Source organism: Acomys minous, assembly GCF_964271855.1.
Source record: "Acomys minous genome assembly, chromosome: 9".
Classification (NCBI taxonomy): Eukaryota; Metazoa; Chordata; class Mammalia; order Rodentia; family Muridae; genus Acomys; species Acomys minous.
This window is the reverse complement of record NC_140490.1, coordinates 35,488,529-35,510,041: the sequence shown is the minus strand read 5'-3', so window position 1 is coordinate 35,510,041 and position 21,513 is coordinate 35,488,529. Positions and strand designations below refer to the sequence as shown.

At 46.7% G+C, this 21,513-nt stretch overlaps 1 long non-coding RNA gene across 1 annotated transcript in view; it reads left to right on the top strand.

The window, feature by feature from the left end:
* LOC311605391 overlaps positions 1–19,087 on the top strand; it is a 109,296-nt gene extending 90,209 nt beyond the window's left edge. The window contains exons 2-4 of the long non-coding RNA XR_014781920.1: positions 1,269–1,620; positions 15,128–15,187; positions 19,024–19,087. This is a non-coding gene — a long non-coding RNA (uncharacterized lncRNA). The remainder of the gene's footprint in view (positions 1–1,268; positions 1,621–15,127; positions 15,188–19,023) is intronic.
* Positions 19,088–21,513: the final 2,426 nt, after the last annotated feature.

Here is a 21,513-nt window from a genome sequence, read left to right as displayed (position 1 = left end):
TTTTCCTTTGCTCATGAGCATCTCTGGAGCCTTTATGTGTTTGCATGTTTTGTTGTGTGTTTTATCCCTGTAGAGATGCCAATCAAACTGGATCAGGGCCTGTTCCTCACTCTATCTCCTCCTCAATGTTCCTAGCTCTAGCTAGGAGTGGGGCTCGGAGGCAGAACGCTCTCTTCATTCTCAGTGACCTGGCCTTGATCCCTAGCTTCACGTACACACACGTGCACAAAGTCCATCTCTATATTGTTTTGCAATATACAACCATGCCAATATAAAAATAATAACCATTTTAAAGGCCCTTAAAACACACACACACACACACACACACACACACACACACACACACACACACACACACACAGAGTCACAGATCTAGGATGCTCGGGTTAGATCTTCAGAATAGAATTGTGAGAGAACATAGTTGTGCCCATAAGAGGGTGTGACAAGGGACATTGAGAGCACGAGACACCCTTGAAATCCTGGGGTTTTTCTCTTCCACGGAGCCCATATAGCCACTGACTCAGAGCACCCAGCATCCTTCCGTGCTCCCGTCCTCCTTGCATATCTTTTTGCTTGTTCTGTTTTGGTCTGCGCAGTGACCCTGTTTCTTAGCAATGACCTCTAGGCGGCCAAACAAGTTCCATGAGAGGCCAGCAGTCTTTGTTCTCACTGTGGGCTGCTGTGCTTGGACTTACTGAAGGGAGACCTCATGTGGGAATCTGAAAGATCTGCTGGTCTCTAGGGTGTTACAGACTGGGATCTACTTTCTAGCCTTTGTTTTCTGTGTTTTGTACATTTACCCCCTTTCCCTCAAGGCATACCTTTTATGCATATTTGTCTTAATCATATATTTGAAGCAAGAGACACATAATATTTTAAAGAAATAGGACTGGAGAGATGGACTAGCAGGCAAAAGTGCTTGTTGCTTAAGCCTGATGGCCTGAGTTTGATCCTCAGAACTCAATGGTGGGAGGCAAGAATTGACCCCCAAAAGCTGTCATCTGACCCCTACATATGTACTATATGTGTGCCCAGCCTTACACACTGCACATTAATAATAAATGTAATTTTAAAACAATATTCTTTTTTAAATTTCTATTTCTCACATCCTACCCAGCTCAGTGTTTTCTTCTTGAAAACTGCACATGATTTGTGTTCCCTCAAAGTCCATGTATTGATGCCCAAACCCCAGTGCAGTGGGACCTTAGGATGGAATTAATGCCCTTACATGAATAGAAAGACATTTTGTTTCTCTCCCTCTGTCACAGGACCACAAGCAAGAGACCAGCTAGGGCACAGTGACAAGGCAGCCACCTGTAACCTGGGTAGCCCTGTCCCGGTGGACATATTGGGCTGGAACCTGCAGCCTCAGTGATTTGAGGAGATGGGTGGCCAGTTGGGAAGCTGCCCAGCCCGTGACCACTCATTAGGGTGGCCAGAGCAGATGAATACAGTTTCTTCAAAGAGCATTTGGAGGAAAGCAAGCCAGAGCAACTGTACAAAGGCAGTGATGGACACTGGATACACCGGACACTTTGAGTATTCCAGAAGCCTCCAGATTTCAGTCAAAGGCACCGATCTTTCCACTTTGCACTGTTCTGGAATAGAGGTCTCCACCAGGTTAGACGCTCAGTTGTATTCCCTGTGGCAGGGGTATGGGGAGAATTTGTCATGCTCGGTAGCACTTCTCTTCCAACAAGGTTCTATGTCTGTTCCAGCAAGACCACACCCCCTAACCCTTCCCAAACAGTTCTACTAACTAAGGCCTCTGTGTGTGTGTGTGTGTGTGTGTGTGTGTGTGTATGTGTGCATTTTGGTAACATATTGCAATAAGTGTATGCATATGGGTATTACATACACACATAATATATTTACACACATATAGGCATGCGTGGTAGACCGGAGTACCCCTTATCCATAGAAATATCCCACCCCCAGTGGTGCCTGGATCCACAGGACTTACCAACTCTCTGTATGCTTGTATAGGCTTGATGGTTTTCCTATGTGCTCTCACACGTTGTATCTTATTGTGTGTGTATCTCATCCTCTGTACCTCCTGAGTGGAGAGCATCCTCCCTCGGTGAACTAGAGAACCTTTTCCAGCATTAGATATTCAGATGCGCTGCAGCATCTTGTAGGTAGCTTCCTTCTTTCACCGCACATTGCTCAAGATGTTGTGTGCAAACTGATGAGCGACCCTGCTTTGGAACATGATGTCAGTAAATGTGTAGGGAATGAACAGATGGGTTCATAGTCAGACAGTTGAGGAGAAACACTGGACTGGGTGAAGCTCAAGATTTCTCTAGTACAGGGTGGCCCACCTTTGCCATTTTAGAGCTGGGCTAGATAAACTCACCCACGTCTGTGCCTGCCTTCGCCCTGTGGCTTTGACGGGATGCAACCAAGTCTATTCACCCATGTTTCCTCTACAGTTGCTTTCCTGGCACAAGAGGCCTTAACTCTACAGAAGATACTGTGTGATGCTCAGAGCAGGAAACGCTGGTTATTTGGACCTTCACAGAACAGGACGAATACACACAGGTCCACACTTCACCTGTTAACATCTTGAGATTTTCAAATATTTTAGGGAAGTGACCATCAGTGGTTCAGAGGCCTTCCTGGTGTCTTTTAGCATTCTTTTGTGCCACTTGTAGGTTTCGGGAGTTAGACTTGGCCTTCAATGTGTCTCTTCAGCCTAGCGTTCTGAGAAACTATGGGATTGAAATGGTGTCCCTCACTTTGCTGTGCTTTGAAATATAGTTTATCTACATGTTGAGACCTGGTCCCCGGAGTGATGGGCTGGAGGCAATGGGCCCTTTCAGAGGCCTTTAACCACAATGGCTCCACCTGCATGGAGATGTTCCTGATTGTCTCTTAGGACTAAGTGGGGTGTTTGGCCTCTCTTCCCTCTTCTCTCCAAATGCTTTCCCTCCTTCCACTTTGCTGTCACATGACGAGCAGCTTGTGGTCTCCAGAGAGGTCCCAGTGAGAGGCTGAGCTGATGTGCGTGCCACGCTCCAACCTCCAAAATCATGGTGCAAGGTAAACCACTTTGTTAAATGCCCATCTCAGGTGTTGGTCTGAAGTATACTCTTTGGCAAGATCTCTGCATGGAAAGGTGCCACACCACACAGTCCTGTACAGTGGCAGAAGGGCCACAGACCTGACAGAGACACACGCTCCAGCCACACAGAAGGAGAGACTGCCTTCTTCCAGGATGGTCTGCAGGCCATGTATGGTAAAACAGGCCATCCCGCAGGCCTCAGAGGAGGCTCCTTCCTAACCCCCTGGCTACTTTAGGTGTGCAAATAACTCAGAGAAAGATCATCATAAATGCCTTTAAAGTCCAATTTGTAAATAACCTAAGGCTGAAGACAGAGCAAGTTAAATATTTATCTGAAGCTTATGTCTCTAAGGAGGGGCTGCTGAAAACCAGTGAGTGTTCCGCCATCTTGCCTCCCTGTCCTGTGCTGGAGGCATATTATTTTTATGGCTGTGTTTGACAGCTGGAACAAGCGTCTGGAGATTTAGTGGCTGGTTGTAGTGGCATTTATGTGTTTGAATGACCTGGGCAAACAAGGATGGGGAGGTACTGGTGGGTCATTAACTCCGAGGATCTCTCTGTTCACACTTCCTCGATGAAGAAATGCTGGTTAAAAAAAAAAAAAACCATTCACAGGTCTCCTTCTCCACCCGCCCCCCTTCCTTCTTCATCTTAAGAAAAGCTGGCAGTCCTCGAAAGCAGAGGATCCGAGCTGTGGTGTTCATTTTTAATGAGCAGATAAAGCTGAGAGAAAACAATTCTTGGTCAATCAGTACTGTACTTGGTCAATCCCACCTGCTGTACTTTCCTTTGCTGGCATAGTTTATAAGAAGCTAATCTGGGCTGGGAGCCTGCATCCCTGGATACCCCTCCCCCCCCCCCATCTCAGTTCTCCGACGGATGATCATTGAAGTCTTGGGGGAAGCCCCAAACTTTATTTTTGAAATGAAGAGCAGAAATCCAGACTTCCACCAATAGATTCCAATTCTGTAGCCCTAGGAAGTTAAGATTCTAATAAAGGTCTCAGCTGATGCTTAAGACTTGGAACATATAGAAACATGCTGTCATGCCATCTTTGCAGTATCCTCGGAGTGTGACGTTTTAATATGCATCTATATCTATGGATATTCAAGGATCCCTCTCACCCCCGTGGCTCCCTCTGGGAAAGCTTTAAGAAGACTTTAATGTTGTTGGACTGTTCAACCAAGAAAAAGAGCAATAGGTCAGATACATTTTATAGTTGCGGATGCACCGTGGCTCTCAGGTGCCTTGACTGGGGAAAGGCGGCGTGCAAGGAGCAGCTTCCCTTAGTGACAAACGGAAGAGAGGAGAAGTCAAGGACGAAGCAACAGTGCTGTGCTGCTGCTGAGCAGAAAGCACAGAGAGAGAGTGAACGGAAGTGAGCCGCCACTCACCACAGGGCGAGCAACCAGCCAACTGGCATATGCACACAACACTGATTTCAGTGGTCAGGCAGGAGAGGGGCGAAAGAGCGGACAGCCCTCTGTACAGGAGTGGAGTGGCGCTGTGGGGACGTGCAGACACTCTGGGATTCTACGCCCTTCTTCCTGGCTCCTGCTCTTTGTCAATCTCTTCTCCCTCACATTATTAATCACAGCAAGCCCCTTGTCCCTGCTCACCAGCCCACTCATGTATCGTGAGGCCGTAATGAGAGGGGCTCGCTCAGCCTCCTGTAATGCCCCTCTCTCCTCTTGGTCTATGGTCTGGATCCCCAGAGTTCTTGGTTGACAGCTCAGTCTTTGGGTCCTGGTCTACCCCTCCTCTGCTCACTGCCTCTCTGGCTTTAGAGAGATGCCCTTCCTGCTCTTCTTCTTATATATTACCTAATCTCCTGGTTTGCTTCTCAGTTCTCACATAATTTTTTTGAGGGGGGGGGGAATCAATTCCCTGAGCCAAATCCCCTTTGCATATGGTATCTGCATGCAATTCTGCCTTGTTGCCTTGACTGCATATCTCCCAGTCGTCAAGGCTTCCAGGCTTTGTCGTTGTTCTCAACTCAAAGCCCCATCAGCAACAGTAGCGTAAAAGAGGTGCCTGCTCAGCTTCAGGCACTTCCTGTGAAATGTATAGTTCCCACTTCCTCCCTCTGTGGGCTAAGACTGTGACAGTTCTGGGCTATTGATTCCAGTGCTCAGATCCCAGGTGTCACCAACTACTTTCTCCTCTGTCTATCCCTTCCACTTAAAGCCTCACGATGACAGTTCTTTTGATAGCTCTCCATGTCCCCAGGTGTCTTCCCAACTCTGCTGTCTGTCATCTGTCCTCTGTCCTCTACTGCAGCAATAGTTTGGTCCCTGGCTTTTGGGGCCTTCCTATGTCTAATCTACTCATGTGCTCTTAAGTACAGCTTACTACTGACAAAAAGTGCTCAGCTCCTATGGCACTTGTGTGACCCTGGTCATCAGTGTGCCTAGCTCTGGGCAGACAGGGCTATTCGCCGCTGCCCAGGCATTCCTTGCATTTTCTACATTCACACTGTCGCCTCCTCTAGCAAGATTCATTCTTCTTTTTCACCTAGCTTCAAGTCTTGGTTTGGTGCCCACTCCCACCTAAAGCGGCTCCTAATCCTCCTATGTGGAACTAATCGCCCCTGCCCTGGTGTGTCCTGCGCCTCTTTGTTCAGCTCCCTCACTTCCTACCACATTCTGCCTCTTAGGCTGCTGTGTTGCTTGTCATCCACCAGTGGCGAGTTCTTTGGACACTTGTTTGTATCTACGGAAAGGGGACTGGCTGGATGCCCTGTCTGCAGCTGACGTGCTCCACATTTGTGATCTGACGCAGTACTCTATTTGTGCCTCTAGATATTTAGAGCCAGCTATTTGTCTTGTCAATCAATTGCATGGCTATTTTCTTTGGAAACTGTGTGTTTCCCCTTTGTGGTCTCGCAGGTATCAGGCATGGATGTGGAACACAGTCTCTGAGGCTGGTTTTTCCATAAGGGCCATTTGCGTATGACAAGTGTATTGTTATGGTCTAGCTAATCTGAAGGAGCTCAGTGTACAGATGTCAGGAATTTTAGCAGCTGGTAGAACCAGTCCAGGATCTGAACCTAGGTCTGCATGATCGCAAGCCCAACAGCCTAGGAAGCATGGGTTCTTGGCTCTCTGCTGATGAAAAAAAAGATGGTCTGTGCTTCCAAGGAGATGGAAACTGAGCTTTCTGTTTCTAAAGGCCCTGAGATTTCCTTCCTGCTCTCTGAAAACCCTGGACTCCAGTGAGGCATCTCTCCTCGTTGCTTTGCCTCTCTGTGCTTCCTGCAACAGAACACCTCAGAGTCAGCCTTGCCAAATCTCAACAGCAAGCCCCCTCTCTCCTCCAAGCACACACACAGCATCTTAATTCGGAGTCACTCAACAATGGAGAAATCTTTTGTTTAAAGAAGGGATGCACAGGATATCCACCTGGACTTGCCAGGAGATAGATCACAACATCCATGTTGCAACATCCATGTCTTACTAGCTTGCAGTTAGCAGCAGCTTGCCTGGCCCAACCTCCACCTTAGGCTCTCGGCTGGAGCTGTTGGCAATTCTTTCCTAGGTCCCCCTGGGGCATGATGGGAAGTGCAGCTCTCTGGTTATCTGCTTTCCAGGCCTTTGGATTTTTTTTTTCTTCAGTTCTGTCTTTTCAGAGAAACTCGTCACTCTGAGGCACAGGCCCTTAGAAGTGCTGGGCTCATTAACAGGGAGGGGCACAGGGGCTGAGTATGCAAATGGAACAGCTACTGAGCAAGCCCTGCTTTCCCCTTCCTCTTTACAACTTTGCTGTTGTTTTCTAAGGCTCACGTTTCAGCTGATGTGCTCCCTCCACCCTAGTTGCTTCCTTCCCTGTTGCCTTCACCTTTGTTTTCCTTTCTTCTCCCCCCTTCCCCCCCCCCCCTTTTCCCTCATTAAAGGGTGAAAGCAACTTCTAGTGTATGCCTGTCATCCATTTTTGGCCCTTAGGCTGAAAATTTTTTGGGTTCTTAGAAATCCTGCCCTTCCCCCACTGCTCACCTCCCCCCACCCCCACCCCCAAATTCAGGCTGGCTCATTCCAGGACACCCCACAGCCTCACCCCCACACCAGCACAAAGTCTGAAGCGGACCAGGTTGGACTGGATTCGGGAGCCTAATTAGCACTCTAAAATTAAAGAAGGGCAGTAATTGCTTTTAAGCACTTACAAAAGCCGCTCTCACCTGGCGGGTGTGTGAGTTTTCGGTGAGGCCCGAGTGCAAGGCCCTCTGGCACTGCCCTCTTTGTGTTTGAGTTGCAAACCAGAAAGCACACGCCTCCATATGCATAATTGGATCCTCACGGTCTCCGCCTCAGTGTGGCCAGGCAGCAGAAGTTTATTTATCCAGTGCCCATTCAAAGAAAAGCTGCCGGACACCAAAACTCCCGCTTCGCCATAGGATTACGTACTATGGAGTATTCCTCCCCTGGACTCTTTCAAAGAATTTTTTTTTTTTTAGGTTCCTAAATCTGCTTGGGAAGAAAAAGTAAATTGCCAGAAGTGAGATTAGTGGGAATACTGTTCTTAGAGACAATGGTGTCTTTATGGCTTGGCTGCTATGAGCTCCCTGCTTCAAAAAAGTACAAGGGCTGGAGGTGTGGCGGTTCTTAATTGCCCACATCTGATCAACTGTCGGCCAAAAAAAAAAAAAAAAAAGAAGAAGAAGAAAGAAAGAAATCGCATTCAGCTCTGCGCTGGCCTGGACCAAGTCCACTTGCTAATCAGAGTTTAATGAGGATGCTACTGGCCCTGTTGTACTTGCTGGTGCGGCCACTGAGGTCCCTGGCCTTCTGTTTGTGCAGAGAGCCCCTGAGTCCTGCCACCCCACGAAGCAGGATGCAGGCTGCGATGGAAAAGTCCTGGCTGGGAGAAGTTAATTAAGTTTAGGCCCTGGGCATTCCAAGTCACCGGAACCGAGGGTGGGAAGCCTCACCCACTGGCACAAAGGAGAGCCACATGGGACTCTGAATGTGCATCCCCAGTGTGGTAGCTGAGCCTTCTGTGTGTCTCGCTGCCAGCTCTGTCTCTCTCTCCCCTACACTGCACAGAATGAAAAGGCCTGCAGGCCCAGGAGCTGGGCGTGGGCTTGGGGAGGGAGAGGGTAAGACTTTTCTGGAAACGCACAATTCGACATCTTGAGGTATCAGCGTTCTACAGGTCCGCGTGCTGTGCCACACACTGGCAGGGAATTGGGAGGTGCCCAGGAAAGACCAATTTGCTCTTTGAGTTCTCATTGGTTTAAAAAAAAAAAAAATTCTATCTGGGCTGGAGGGACGGCTCAGCCGTTAAAGGTTAGGCTCACAACCAAAAATATAAAGAGTTACATCTCATAAGCAAACAGTGGCCCATTAGTTGAGCTGGCTACTCTTTAAAAACTATACCCCATAAACTACCTAGAAGAGACTGTCAGTGGTCTCCATGGAGATGTTGGGGCTTTCTGGCAGGCTTTGGGGTTCCAGGGACAAATGGAAACCCACCCCCCTCTGCTGTTAATGTTTTCATGATCAACAAAGGCGTGAGATAGAAGGCTGTGGGGAGAGCATGAGGGATGAAGCCTAGCAGCAGGCTCAGGGTGAGTTTTCTGAAGCCCCAGGGCCCTTCTGAGGAGGGCGGGGTGAGGGCCACAGGGCTGATTGCATTTGCCACCTAAACAGCCCAGATATTCTATACAAGTTTAAAAGCCAGAGTCCCTCTCTCCCTAAGTGTTGCTTGCTGGCTTTCTCCCGTTCTATGGTGTGTCCTCCGCATTCTAGGTACTCAACTAATACAACTTAAAAAAAACAAACAAAAAACCCAAAAACAACAACACTGAACCGTGCCTTGAGATGCTTAGGAATTCTATGCAGCTGTTAGAAATACCACAGTGCGCTTGGCTCGGTTTCCCCCAGTGATCAAGTCTCACAAAACTGTAAGACAGTTGCATCCATGATCCTGATGTTGATAGAGACAATACACAGGGCATGTTCATCACAGAATCCTTCACTCTGCTCTGTAGCAGACACACCTGACTCCCCCTGGCTCTCCTTTCCCGGACCGATCTCTGGCACTCACCAACGGTGCTCTCTTTTGATAATCTTATTATTTCAATAATCTTAGCTATAAGTGGTGGTAGAAAGGATGTAACCTACCGGGATTACGGAACCGCTCCTGGTTGATACCTTCTGTGTGCTAACCCTCAGTCAGGCTTGCTTTTTGAAAATCTGTTCTCCTACCCCATACTTCGCCTTTTCATTCTGACATCAGGGTTTTTCATGCGATGAAAGCTTAAAAATTTTTGATGAAGTTCAATTTTTAATTTTTCACGCTTTAGACTTTTGGCATTTAAGATTCCCCCCCCCCCAAAGCTTTTAATGTTACAATTTCCTATTTGACTCCATTATATTAGATTGGCATTCACATGGAGGTCAGTTTTGTTTTATCTGTGCGTGACCGGCTACACCAGCATCATGGGATGCTGAGGTTTTCCCACCTCGAGTGGTTTTGCATCAGTTTGTGTCTGTCTTTGATTGCATCCCACTGATTTGTGCTTGTCTTGCCACCAAGACCATAGAGTCTTTTTTTGTTGTTTTTTTTGTTTTTTGAGACAGGGTTTCTGTGTGTAGCACTGGCTGTCCTAGACTCACTTTGTAGACCAGCGATCCACCTGCCTCGGCCTCCCAAGTGCTGGGATTAAAGGCGTGCACCACCACGCCCGGCTGATCTTAGAGTCTTGACAAAGCTTTGGCATCTGGCAGCCTGGCAGTCCCCACTTCATTATTCATTTCATCGATTTCAGTTCCCTTTGCATTTCCATGTACGTTTTAAAATGGTCTCAGTAGGACGAGAAGTGGCGCTGCTGTAGCCGTGTGCTTCAGCCTGTGTTCACACGAGGGGTCTGCACCCCGATTTCATGTTTCCAGCATCAGCTCGACATGTGTGCTTCATCCGATCTATTTTTATTTTGTATTATTTTTAAAACCCCAAGCAAACCAAAACTGTTGTATATTCTTTTGTCTTTTTTTTTTAAATTTCAACATCACATGTATGTTATTAGTAAACATATAATTGATAATGTATACTCTGGCCTTGCTGATCCTGATTAGCTCTGATGTGTGTGTGTAAGTCTGCGTGCACACTCATGGAAAGCCAGAGCAGTATGTCACCTGTCTTCTTCTATGACTGTCTCATACTCTTGATGTACTATCTCTCACTGAGCTGGCAGCTGGCCATTTCTTCCAGGCTGGCTGGCCAGAGAGCTCCTGGGTTCTGTCCTGCGACACTGGGAACCCTGTCTTAAAGAAAGAAAGAAAGAGAAAGTAAGAGAAAGAAAAGACTAGTTCTCTTTATTGCTCTGCAAGATTCGGGAGCTGCTGGCTTGCCCCCAATCGCTTCTCCCAAGGTGTTCCACTCATTCTGTGGAGGGTGGCCACTCTTTCCTTCCTCCTCCTTCCTCACGCACTCACAGGTCTGTGCAGTTCCTCTTCCTGCTGTTTTGCCTCCCAGCCTCTTGCCTGGTGATTGCCACACTGGAGTCTGAGAGCGCACAGTAGCGCAGGTCCCTTCTGATCCAGCGGGCCAGGAGCCCTCAGTCTCAGCAGCCACAGTGAAAAGTGAGCCACGTGCATTCCAGTCTCTACAAGTTATAAGCGTCACGAGGGCAGAGGCCATGTCTGTTCTCTTCTTTATTCCCCTCTCCACAGGTACAGCTTTTAGTGTCAGCCCAGGTGTCACTTAGGTGGGGGCCTCCTCACCTTGGGAGGCTCCTGGAGTCTGCTCTGCATGGATGCAGAGGCTATCCATCTACTGTCACATTTTTTCCTACTGTGGAGACATCACAGATGGTCCAAAGAGCCACCACACCGGGACACTAATGATCATGGTAAAATGGCCATTTCCCTGGCCACGTGTCGGTGACAGTTCTTTCTGTTTTGCTGGGAGTGCATACATAGGCATCCACATGACTTAATCACAGGATGCCTTTGGGCATAGACACAAGTCGTATCGTCAGGTTTGAGATAGTCTTATCCGTATACTGGGAGTGGTCAGGCACCAAGTCTGTGGTGTCCGGGATATCTGCATCACCAAGTCTCACTTGTTGCCAGGCTCTGGTTTTCAGTGCTGCTCAGAGGTGAGAACCATAGCCTTGCCACTGACTGATGGAAAAAAACAAAAGCTGTGGTACTGCGTGAGAGGGAACCCTGGAGACCATCTTCTCTGCAGACATTTGACAACATTCTATCCTTTCTCTGGACTTTGAACCCATAAAACCCACTGGCATTGTCACCTAGTCACTGGTGCTCCCAAGGAACTTGTCCCTCCCTGCCAGGCACATGGAAGGTCAGCACTTACATTGCTGCGTGCGGCTGGATGGGACCTTCTGCCTAGCTCTGGCTGTGGCTTATATTGTGATGTGGGTTCTGGAATCAGCTAATTATTTTCTAAGGTGAAACGGGACAGGGGTTGCTCTTAGTGAAGCTAAAAGGAGGCTAAGCTCTGTGCCTTTGTAGCCACTCCTGTGTTGGTGGCCGTTCCTCCCATGGCGTAGGCTGTCCTACTTTGTTCAGCTCGTTCAGTCCAGGCGGAAGCGCAGGTCAGGCCAGTGGGAAATAGATACCACATGCGATACACTCGAAGGGAGTAATTAGTAGTAAGCTGGGGTGCGTGTGTATTCAAGCTGCTTGCTGGGCTTCCTAGAGGTGGAACCTTAGGAGCTAGGCCTGCTCTTCTCAGGTGGAACCCAGCACTGTGGGGAACTCTAACCAGGGGCACGTGGTGCGGAGCATGATTGAAGTGACAGATGCTGCTTCGGGGCTCAGCCCTGCACAGTGCGAGCGCACACTGTCAGTCTTCTGGGACAGTGCTATGTCCACAGAGCTTCAGTGCTGTGGCGATCGATTCGTCCTGTCTCCTACACTAGACCGCAAAACCTGTGAAGCCAACTTACCTTCATCTTTCAATAACTAGAGGTTACACATCCCTAACTCAAAGATTCCAAAGTGAATTTTTAGAGCATTCATATGCTATTACAAGCGGGAAGTAGTGTACCTGATGCCATGTGACAGTCAACACAGAAATACACTAAAAATGCAATAAATCACATGCAAGCTGTGTGTGTAAAGGTGGGTATGAAACAACACACAAACTGTATGCTTAGACTTGGATCACATCTCTGATATATATAAAGATATCGATACACATAGACATAGATAAACATATGTACACACACACACACCTCTTACTGTATATATGCCAATGGTCTTAAGTCTGAAAAAGCTGTAAATCTAAAACATTCCACTTCATACAAAGACTATTGAACCATCTCAAAAAAAAAAAAAAAAGAATAAATACATGTGAGACAGAGAGTATTGATGGGTGCCCCTTAGGTGTCTCAGTGGGTGTGGAGTGGCTTTCTCTATTAGAAGGCACAGGGGGGTGTTGAGGAGAGGAGGGAGACTTGCCGGTGTGGTCCTCAAGCCTTTGACCAGCAGGTTTCTTGACTGAGAGCTCAGAAGAGAGATGGTTGATTGTGATGTACAAGTGGATGACAGCTCTGCAGGCACACCACCGTAGTCAACTACAAACGCACATCTCAGCAACATAAAAAGTAGCACTCGGGGCTGGAGAGATGGCTCAGAGGTTAAGAACACTGACTGTTCTTCCAGAGGTCCTGAGTTTAATTCCCAGCAACCACATGGTGGCTCACAACCATCAATGAGATATAGTGTACCCTTCTGGCATGCAGGTGTACAATCAGGAGGAACATTATATATATAATAAATAAATCTTTTAAAAAAAGTAGCACTTGTGAGGCAGAGGCAGGTGGATTGCTGTGAGTTCGAGGACAGCCAAGGCTACACAGAGAAACCCCATCTCAGAAAAAAAAAAAGTACAGGCCAGATACTGGGTTAAAACAGCATAGTAGGCTTTCTTGCTTGGGCTGAGTCTATACAAAACACCCGCATATTTATTGTCATTCTCTTAAGATGCTACTATAGCCAGTTGCCCGCTACCAGCAACAAGAGCTTGTTATCTGAGAAGCATTTCAAAAGGCTTCTAAAATGAATATTTTTTTTACAACTCTTCTTGGGGCTTGCCTAGATGCACTTTGTAACCCAAGCTGGCCTCAAATTCATAGCAATCCTCCTGCTTCACCCTCTCCAATTACAGGGCTGAGTCACCACACCTAGCCTAGAGTAAGTATTGATAGTAATTTATCACAAAACACTAATTTATATGCAGATGGGAAGAGCTGCCTTTAGGATCTTATCTTGTGGTTGGCTTCTGTTTACTTTAGGTCTTTGAGTGATAGCTTGTGGCTGGCTCTTTAATATCACCAGGCCTGCACTCAAATCATGCTGTGTGTAACTGAGAGACAACTAATTAAGCAATATAATGGCCCTATAAATTAATTTTAATGTACCTCTCAGATAGTAGAGTGATGTGCTTATACACACACACACACACACACACACACACACACACACACACACATATTAATCTATAAAGAAGGAAAGACTCACAAAAATTGGTCTTTGCTGTTACACAACTTAGGATTCAGGAGAAAGAAGGGAAGGAGAGTTCCGGTTATTGGGTGTTACTCAATGTTATATATGTATGATAAAAATTATAGATGCTATAGGAATGTGTAGAAATGGGAGATGAGCTTCACATGTACCTGCCAGCTTGGCGAGTATGGTCCCCCAAAGATAAAGAGGCATGTTAACCAGACAGTGGAATGTGGGAGAGCACACGTGTACGTTCTATTGAGATCTGAGAGGGTACTGGAGAGTTGTGGAATGTGGCAGGGTGGGCATGATGGGGCAGAACTACACACTTTGAAGTGGCTTCACACACCTCTCTGGTTTCTTCCATGAGTGACTGTGGCTGTGATAAGGACTTCGGTAGACCTTGCTAGCACAGATTATTGGACTCCACATGTAAATTACTGACCTGAGGATCCAGAAATGTTGATGACTTTCACTTAGCACATTGCTCTTCAGTTGAAAGACTGATCTAGAAACAGTAGAAAAACTTGAGTCCAGTCGCTGTGGATGTGATTTCTAGGACCGTGTAGCCACCTTGTGACCATGAGGAAAGCTAGCCTCAGCATAGCCAATCTGAAGAGACTGAGAAAAATCTAACCTAGGTCCTGTTTTCAGACTTCCACATGAGGTCATGATATATTTTCTTGCTACCGAATTCACCGTTTCTATTTTCTCCAGCGGGAAGTTAAAACGTGTTTCCAATGTGCTTAGGTGAACCACCATTCAGCAAACTATGAAACAGTATACGAGTCCAGTCATGGCTTTCGTGATTTTTCATCACTGCCCACTGCAGCCCCCATCCCTGGTCCCCCCAAGCCTCCAGCCGTTCCTAAATGTCACTATTTGTTTTCAAACCCTGTGTGTTCACCTTGAAGTGAGCCACAGAAACATAACTCCACTAAACACAAGCTACGGCATCCTTGGTTCAAATTTGTCTTTCCACCATACCCCATAGGGCAGTGTGAGGGAGGAAAGGCGTGAAATGTCAGAGTCACAAACAACAGTGGTTGAGGACTCGTGTGAGCGTGCAGCTTCGGGCCGTGTTCTTGGTTCAGTCTGCTCCAGGTGACAATGACAGGCCAGGAGCATGCCTTCAGCAGGTTCATCTTGAGTCTACCTCTGACTCCTGGGTAGGCAACCGCCACAGGCTGCGTAATTAAGTGTATCAGGGGAGTCCAGAGCTGAGGCAGATGTGGGGGGTGGTTTGGCCCCGGGGGACACCTCACTAGTCATCAGAGCTTGGCATGTGTGAAGGGAAGCTCAGGTTTTCTCACTCTGTATTCTTCCATTTTCCCCTCCCTGACTGCCTCCACCCTTTACCTCACGCAAACATTCCTGACTGCAAGAGTACACTCGCTCCCGCCTCAGGAGAGGTTTCCTGGGAGGTGTCTCCCTGAGTCTTGGTGGGTGGCTTCTGTTATTGATGATCTTTATCAGTTGTAGGAATCTGATGCTAAGAACCATCTAGAACTCGGGAGGTGTGGGGAGGCCTACAGTAAGAATACATCTCTCTTATTTCCGCTCACCCTGCTTCCTTTGCCTCCCACAGACATGCCTGACACTCGCATCTGTGCCCTCGTGCCTTCAAGCAACACCGGGTTTTCTGCCGGTAAGAATCTTGATGCCAAAGTTCCTATTCCTTCTTCAAAAACCTTTCATCAGGTTTTCACTACACTGCTTCGTCCTTGAAGCAGTCCAGGGCTTCTGCAATTTGAGCTACCACTGCTTGGGGGTGGGGGTGGGGTCAGGCAGTCATTCCTTCAATCAATGCTTACTGGCTGTACTGGGTACCACAATGTGACATGTATGGGGCAGGGCATTGGAGGCACAGCAGGCAACGAAGTGGACACCTCAGAGAAGTCACAAGCAGATGGGAAATTGCACCAGTGTCCTAAAGGGGCAGGCTTACTCTGATGGTATTCATCCCCAAAGCACAATTTTGTTGTATTAAAATATTCAAATAGTGTCACCAATTGTGGCGGAGAGTGTCCTCAGTGACCACCCTCCTCCCCTTTTCTCTATGTGTATAATTTCTGTGTGTTCGATTTGATCCTGAGGGTACATTCAATTTGGTCCTGAGGGTTGCTTGAAGTAAGAGACTGCATTGAAAAGACACCACATGACTACAAACCCAAGGTCTTTAGGGGCCTGGCGGCTTCTGCCCACCATATTAAACAGTACAGCTACACCAAGAGCATCATGCCATGGAAAACTTATCTAGAAAGAGTGGTGCTCATCCAGGTCCTAGCTGTTCCCATCCCACTTGACACAAGGCATTCAACTGGAGAAGCTACCCTGCTTCCCCCCTGTAGACACTGTTGGTGAACCAAGACATCACTTAGCTGAAGTGAGCAAGGTTGTAAACATGTGAGAATGTACAAACTACTGTTGTAAGTTGTTCAAATTTGGAAAGGGCATTGTATGACAGGACACCTTTCCTACTGCCCTGGGTGTCCCTTCCCCCAATGTTTTGGGCCCCTAAAGCTTGGGGACAATGCTCTCAGGACTCTCCTCCCCACCTGTATGGTAGCATTTTCAATTCCCAGCTCTCAGGAAGTGTCCAGAATATTAACATAGTTTCCATTCTGATGATCCTGTGTTTTGATTGGTTGGTGTGCGCATAGTACTAGTAAGGGTTTTGGGTAAGGGAGCTTGATCTCTTCAAAGAGGCTGGAAAGGAATCTTAAGAAAATGATACTCTAGAAATCCAAAGCATGTGAAGGGGTTAATCTGGTGACAAGTGTGGAGAAGGCATGAGTTGTAAATCCAGTAGGTGAGAGAAGATCTGAGCTCAGCAGATGGCGTTGGGAGGGACTGAGGCGGCAGGGCTGGCTTTCACACAGTGAGGGCTGAGGGGTAGGGCCTAGGAGTGGCCCTGCTGATCACAGAGGATGGCAGGAGCATCCCTCTAGAGACAGGAAAATGACCTGCGAACGTCTGCACAACAGGAACACAGTCAGCACTAGCTAACTCTGTCAGACCTTATCTTTCAAAGAGTTCTGCTCAAGACATACGAAGGACCATGAGCAAATGGTAGTCAATGCACTGAGATGGTACATGGGTGCTGTCCGTGGCCTTCACGAGTGTTGATTGGTTAGCGTGGATGGCATGCTCTAATTACCAGGTTGTGGAGGTGCCTGAATGTCAGGACCAAGATGTCAGGACAGTTTGAAGAAAATACAGTTGCAAGAAACTGTAAGATGGCTTTCTGTGGATGAGTGACACCCAGTGGCCATGGCCATGCAGAGGGTGAGGTGACAAAGGTGTGGAGGCTCAGATGGAGAGGAGGTGACAAGGGCTCCATCTGGAAGGAACAAGGGGTTTTGGTGACAAGCTTGGACAGCAGGGGAGGCAGTAAGTGGGCAGAAGGCTCTTCTGTGCCCTGGGTTTTTATTTCCATGGATGTTAGGAGAGGAACACACTGATCACTGAGTCTGTGATAGATGCAAAGCATTCAGGAAGTGGCTGAAAATTCCATGATTTCCTATGCAGCCAGTGTGTTGCTGAATTTCTCTGATTAGAAGAGATTCTAAGAGTTTCACAGTATTATTTTCATTTTATAGACTAGGAAACGGTCTCAGAAAAGTTTGGTAACTAGAGGAAAGCTGTAGAGCAAGGGACGTGCCACACTAGCTAATTCTTAAGGTGCCTCAAACTTAAACCCAGAGTTTGCTCTGCAGTGAGCCCCTCCTATACTTGGTGGATCCATCTAGAGCGGAGAGGAAACTTTGATGCTCTAAATTTTCTAACAGGGAATGTACAATCCAGATTTGACTTCCAAATTAAATTAGAAATATAGATTTAAAAGCCGGGCATAATGGCACATGTCTTTAATCCCAGCACTCAGGAGGCAGAGGCAGGCTGATCTCTGTGGGTTCAAGGCCAGCCTGGTCTATAAAGTGAGTCCAGGACAGCCAATAATATAAAACAAACAAACAAACAAAAATTCTGTCTCGAAAAACCTAAGGGGGAAAAAAAGAGAAAGAAACAGAAAAGAAATATATATTTGATTCATATATATTCATTTAATATATGTGTATGTATATATATATGTCAAAATGTGGTGTGTGTCCACATGGCATGTGTGTTGGTGGATTAGAATCAGGATCCCAGAGCTGTGGAGGTGGCTCCACATGGGCATGAGTGCTTTCTGTGCAAGCCTGAAAACCTGAGTTCAAATCTCTAATATGCACATAAAGAGTCCTGTATGGCAGAGCACCCCGAAAACCTAGCACGTGTGTGTATGTGTGTGTGTGTGTGTGTGTGTGTGTGTGTGTGTGTGTGTGTGTGTGTGTAACAGGAGCATCAGTGTGGCTTGCTGGCTGCCAGCCTAGCTCCAGGCTTAGTGAGAGACCATCTCAGGGAATAAGGTGAAGAATGGTAGAAGAGGCCCAGAATGCCTTCATTTGGGCTCCCACACTATGCGTGTACATACACATACGTGCACGTACCACACACACATGCGCACACACACATTTGAATATATATATTATGTGTGCCTGTGAGTACATATGTGCACTTCATGCATGTCAGATGCAGGTGGAGGGTAGAAGGGGCATTAGCTCCTAGAGACTTTACAGACAGTTGCGGGCAGCCGTGTGGTGCTGGGGCCTGAGTCTTGCGTCTCTGCAATAGCAGGCAGTGCTTTTTAACTGCTGAGCCATCTCTCCAGCCTCACAAATTTTAAATGAAAGAAATAATTAGGATACTTAAAACTTACCATTTCCATCTCGGTGAGTGGTATTGAGTACGTCATCCACGCCTTCCAAGTGCCTTTAAAACATCATTAAAATGATTAATGGCAACATTTAACACTAGCCTTTAATTTACTATTACAGGAGCTTAATTGTAATTATATATTAATTGTATGTTAATTGCAAAGTGTGAGTGGATGACAGCTTTCTCACACAAGTGGTTAACAGTGCCGAGTTACTTCCAGCTGAAGAGGCTTGTCTTTAAATAGCAATGCTTACTTTCCCTTGGGTAAGAATGCTCATGTATTTCCATGTGTTCTTGTGGGCGGGGAAAGGCTTCATCTTTGAGGGGGGGGGAGAAGAGTTGAACCTATATTCTGACTTGAGTAGCTGGTATTGCTTCCTTGTTTCTGAACCTGCGTTCTAGATATTGGAGCGTAGTTTCTCATCCAGAATTTGAGCACACACTCAGAATAAGGTGAACAGTGACAGAAACATTTGGGGGGAGAGAGAGTCACCTTCAGTGTGGAAGGGCTGGCGCACAGGTGCACAGGGGCCTGCTGCTTTCCTGCTGACCCAGAAACAGTGCTTCTGACTTCACAAATGAAAGGAAGTTGGTGGAAGGGATCTTAGCATCTACGCCTTAGTGCTCATGCGTGTCAGCCCATTGCTGACTCACCGTGGCTCATTTGGGACACGTGAGTGCCTCATGTGTGTGTGTACAGCCTGACTTCTTACGACTCTGTCCTAGAAATGGAGCCATAAGAAAATGGTGGAGGCGGAAATGTGAATCCAATCATCACAGAGCAAAGGAGCATCCCAGACCCTCAGCAGGCACCGCTTGTAGTGCCAGCCTGCCCGAGGGGACGTGTGTGTAGGAGGGCAGTACCGGCTGCGTTGTGGCTGGCTAGAAGCAGATGCTCTCAGCTTCCTCCAAGAAGCCAGGTTGTTGAACTATCTATGTGAATGTGTGCAAATCATGGAAATAGGGTCGAGGAAGATGAAATCAGGTAAATTCATATAACTTAGACCCACACTAAGCTGGGGCAATGAGGGTACCATGGGAAAAATTTAGGACAGGCTTGCCAAGAGGGGTGTGTGGGTATGTATTATACATACGTATATGCGTAGGTGTGTATATGCCTGTATGTGCAATCATATGAATATGCAGACTCTCACCAGAGCCTGCTACCCATCACCTTCAGCCTTTGTGTCAGAGTCTTTGCTTTCAGTCCACCACCCGTGCCTTCTCACTGCAGATGTTGACAGCGCTTCTGCCACAGTTAATTTTCATTGTCAGCTTGACACACCAAGGAAGAGAAAAACTTCAGCTGAGGAACTGTCTCAGCTGATAGGTGTGTGTGTGTGTGTGTGTGTGTGTAGATTTCTTAATTGATAATTGATGTGGGATAGCCCAGCTCATTGTAGGCAATGCCATCTCCTGGGCAGGTGAGCCTTATTGGTGTATTCTTAAACTCTTATCTTTATTTTGGTTTCTTACATCTCTTTCTCCCTTCTCCACTCCAATCCCTTCTAACACCCTGAGGGGAGTAGGAGGAAGAAAGGGGGGGTGCGCAGTTCTCTTTAGCTATTTCCTGCTGTTTAGGGTCATCAGGTTCTTTGGGGCAGCATCAATCTGTTTCGGGATATTTCTGACATCTTCTCATCACACTGCATCAATAGCAACCAGGAGCAATGGGGGAGGGGGCAGCAGCTTTCTTCTTCCTTCTGTGAGCCCCCCCTCTGCCCCCGCCTCTAGCAGAGACCATGCCCTTCTCAAAGCCACATGAGGCAAATAGTGTGCTGCTGTGGACAATCCCACATCTCACACCTGGGATTAAAACAAAAACACGTATCTATAATGTAACCGAGAAACCAAAACTTCCATAACAGAGCCTGGGCTGTATAAGAAACGCATTGAGCATGAGCCAGAGAGCAAAGCATTCTTCATGGTCTCTGCTTCAGTTCCAGCCTTGAGTTCCTGTCCTGGCATCCCTTGAAGACGGACTGTGACCTGAAAGTTAAACCCTTTTCTCCCCAAGTTGCTTTTTGATTATGGTATTCATTACAGCAACAGAAAGCAAAGTAGGGCAGTTTTCAGCTTCATTCTATTAGCATTTTTAGTTTTAAGATTTGTACACTAATCTATTGTACACACATGTATGTGTGCACATGCATGGGGTAAAGTACATGTGAGGTCAGAGGACAGCTCTTGGGAATCTCTTTCTCTTCTGCTACCTGTTGGCATCTAGGGGTCAAACTCAGGTCACCCAGTGCCTCTACCCTCTGAGTCATTTTGTAAGCCTGGTATGTTTTGTTTTTAATCTAGAAAAATGGGGGGGGGGTTGGATGGAACTCCTTGGAGATTTGTTTAGATTCTTGATTCAAATAAATCTCACAACTAAAAATATTTATAGCTCACATTTTTGAAAAGGTAGAAAACTAGTTCATTAGACATAAATTCTTCTTTTGGGTACTTGGATTCCAGTTAAAGCACCTTTTTTTGGTACATCATCTAAGTGTGCTCCTGCCTGTAAATGCCTTAAGCAACAACAGATTGCTGTTTCTCTATTTCCTTGACATCACTATTTGATTTTGCCAGTTTTAAGGGCAGACACAAAGTAGGTATGCATGTGTATCTGTGTGTGTGAGCTAGTGTGCACGACAGCATTACAAGTGTGCGTTACAAGTGTGTGGGTATACATGTATGTGTGTGAGCATGAATGTATGTGAGTATTTGTATGAATATAAGAGTCTGTGTATGTGTGTGGGTATATATGAATGTGTGAGTGTGTGTGAGAGTGTGCATGTGAGTGTGTATATATACATATAGAACTGGTTCTCCTCTCAATGACAAACACAGGAGTAGCTCTCCTGCCTCCTCCCTGAGTATGAAGCCCTAAACACACAGACAACAGGCAAAGCTATGCTAATTTTATAAAATGTCTTGCAAACTTGACTAGTTGACTGACTTCAGTGGTTCACATCCAAGGGTCTTCTGACTGCATTTTACTCTTTAGCAGCTATAAATGAACAAGCATCAGGATTATGTTTAAATCAAGTAATTTTCTTTTCTTTTTTCTATATTGTGCCAGGGGAAGGGTGGGAGGCAGAATAATTTATTTTCAAGATCTTCTAATCAACAGCATTAAGCAGACATGATATATTCAAAGGCTAGATTATTATGTTTTTAATCTAGGCCATTTATATTTATTGTGTTTAGGGGTCACCTAAGAAAATA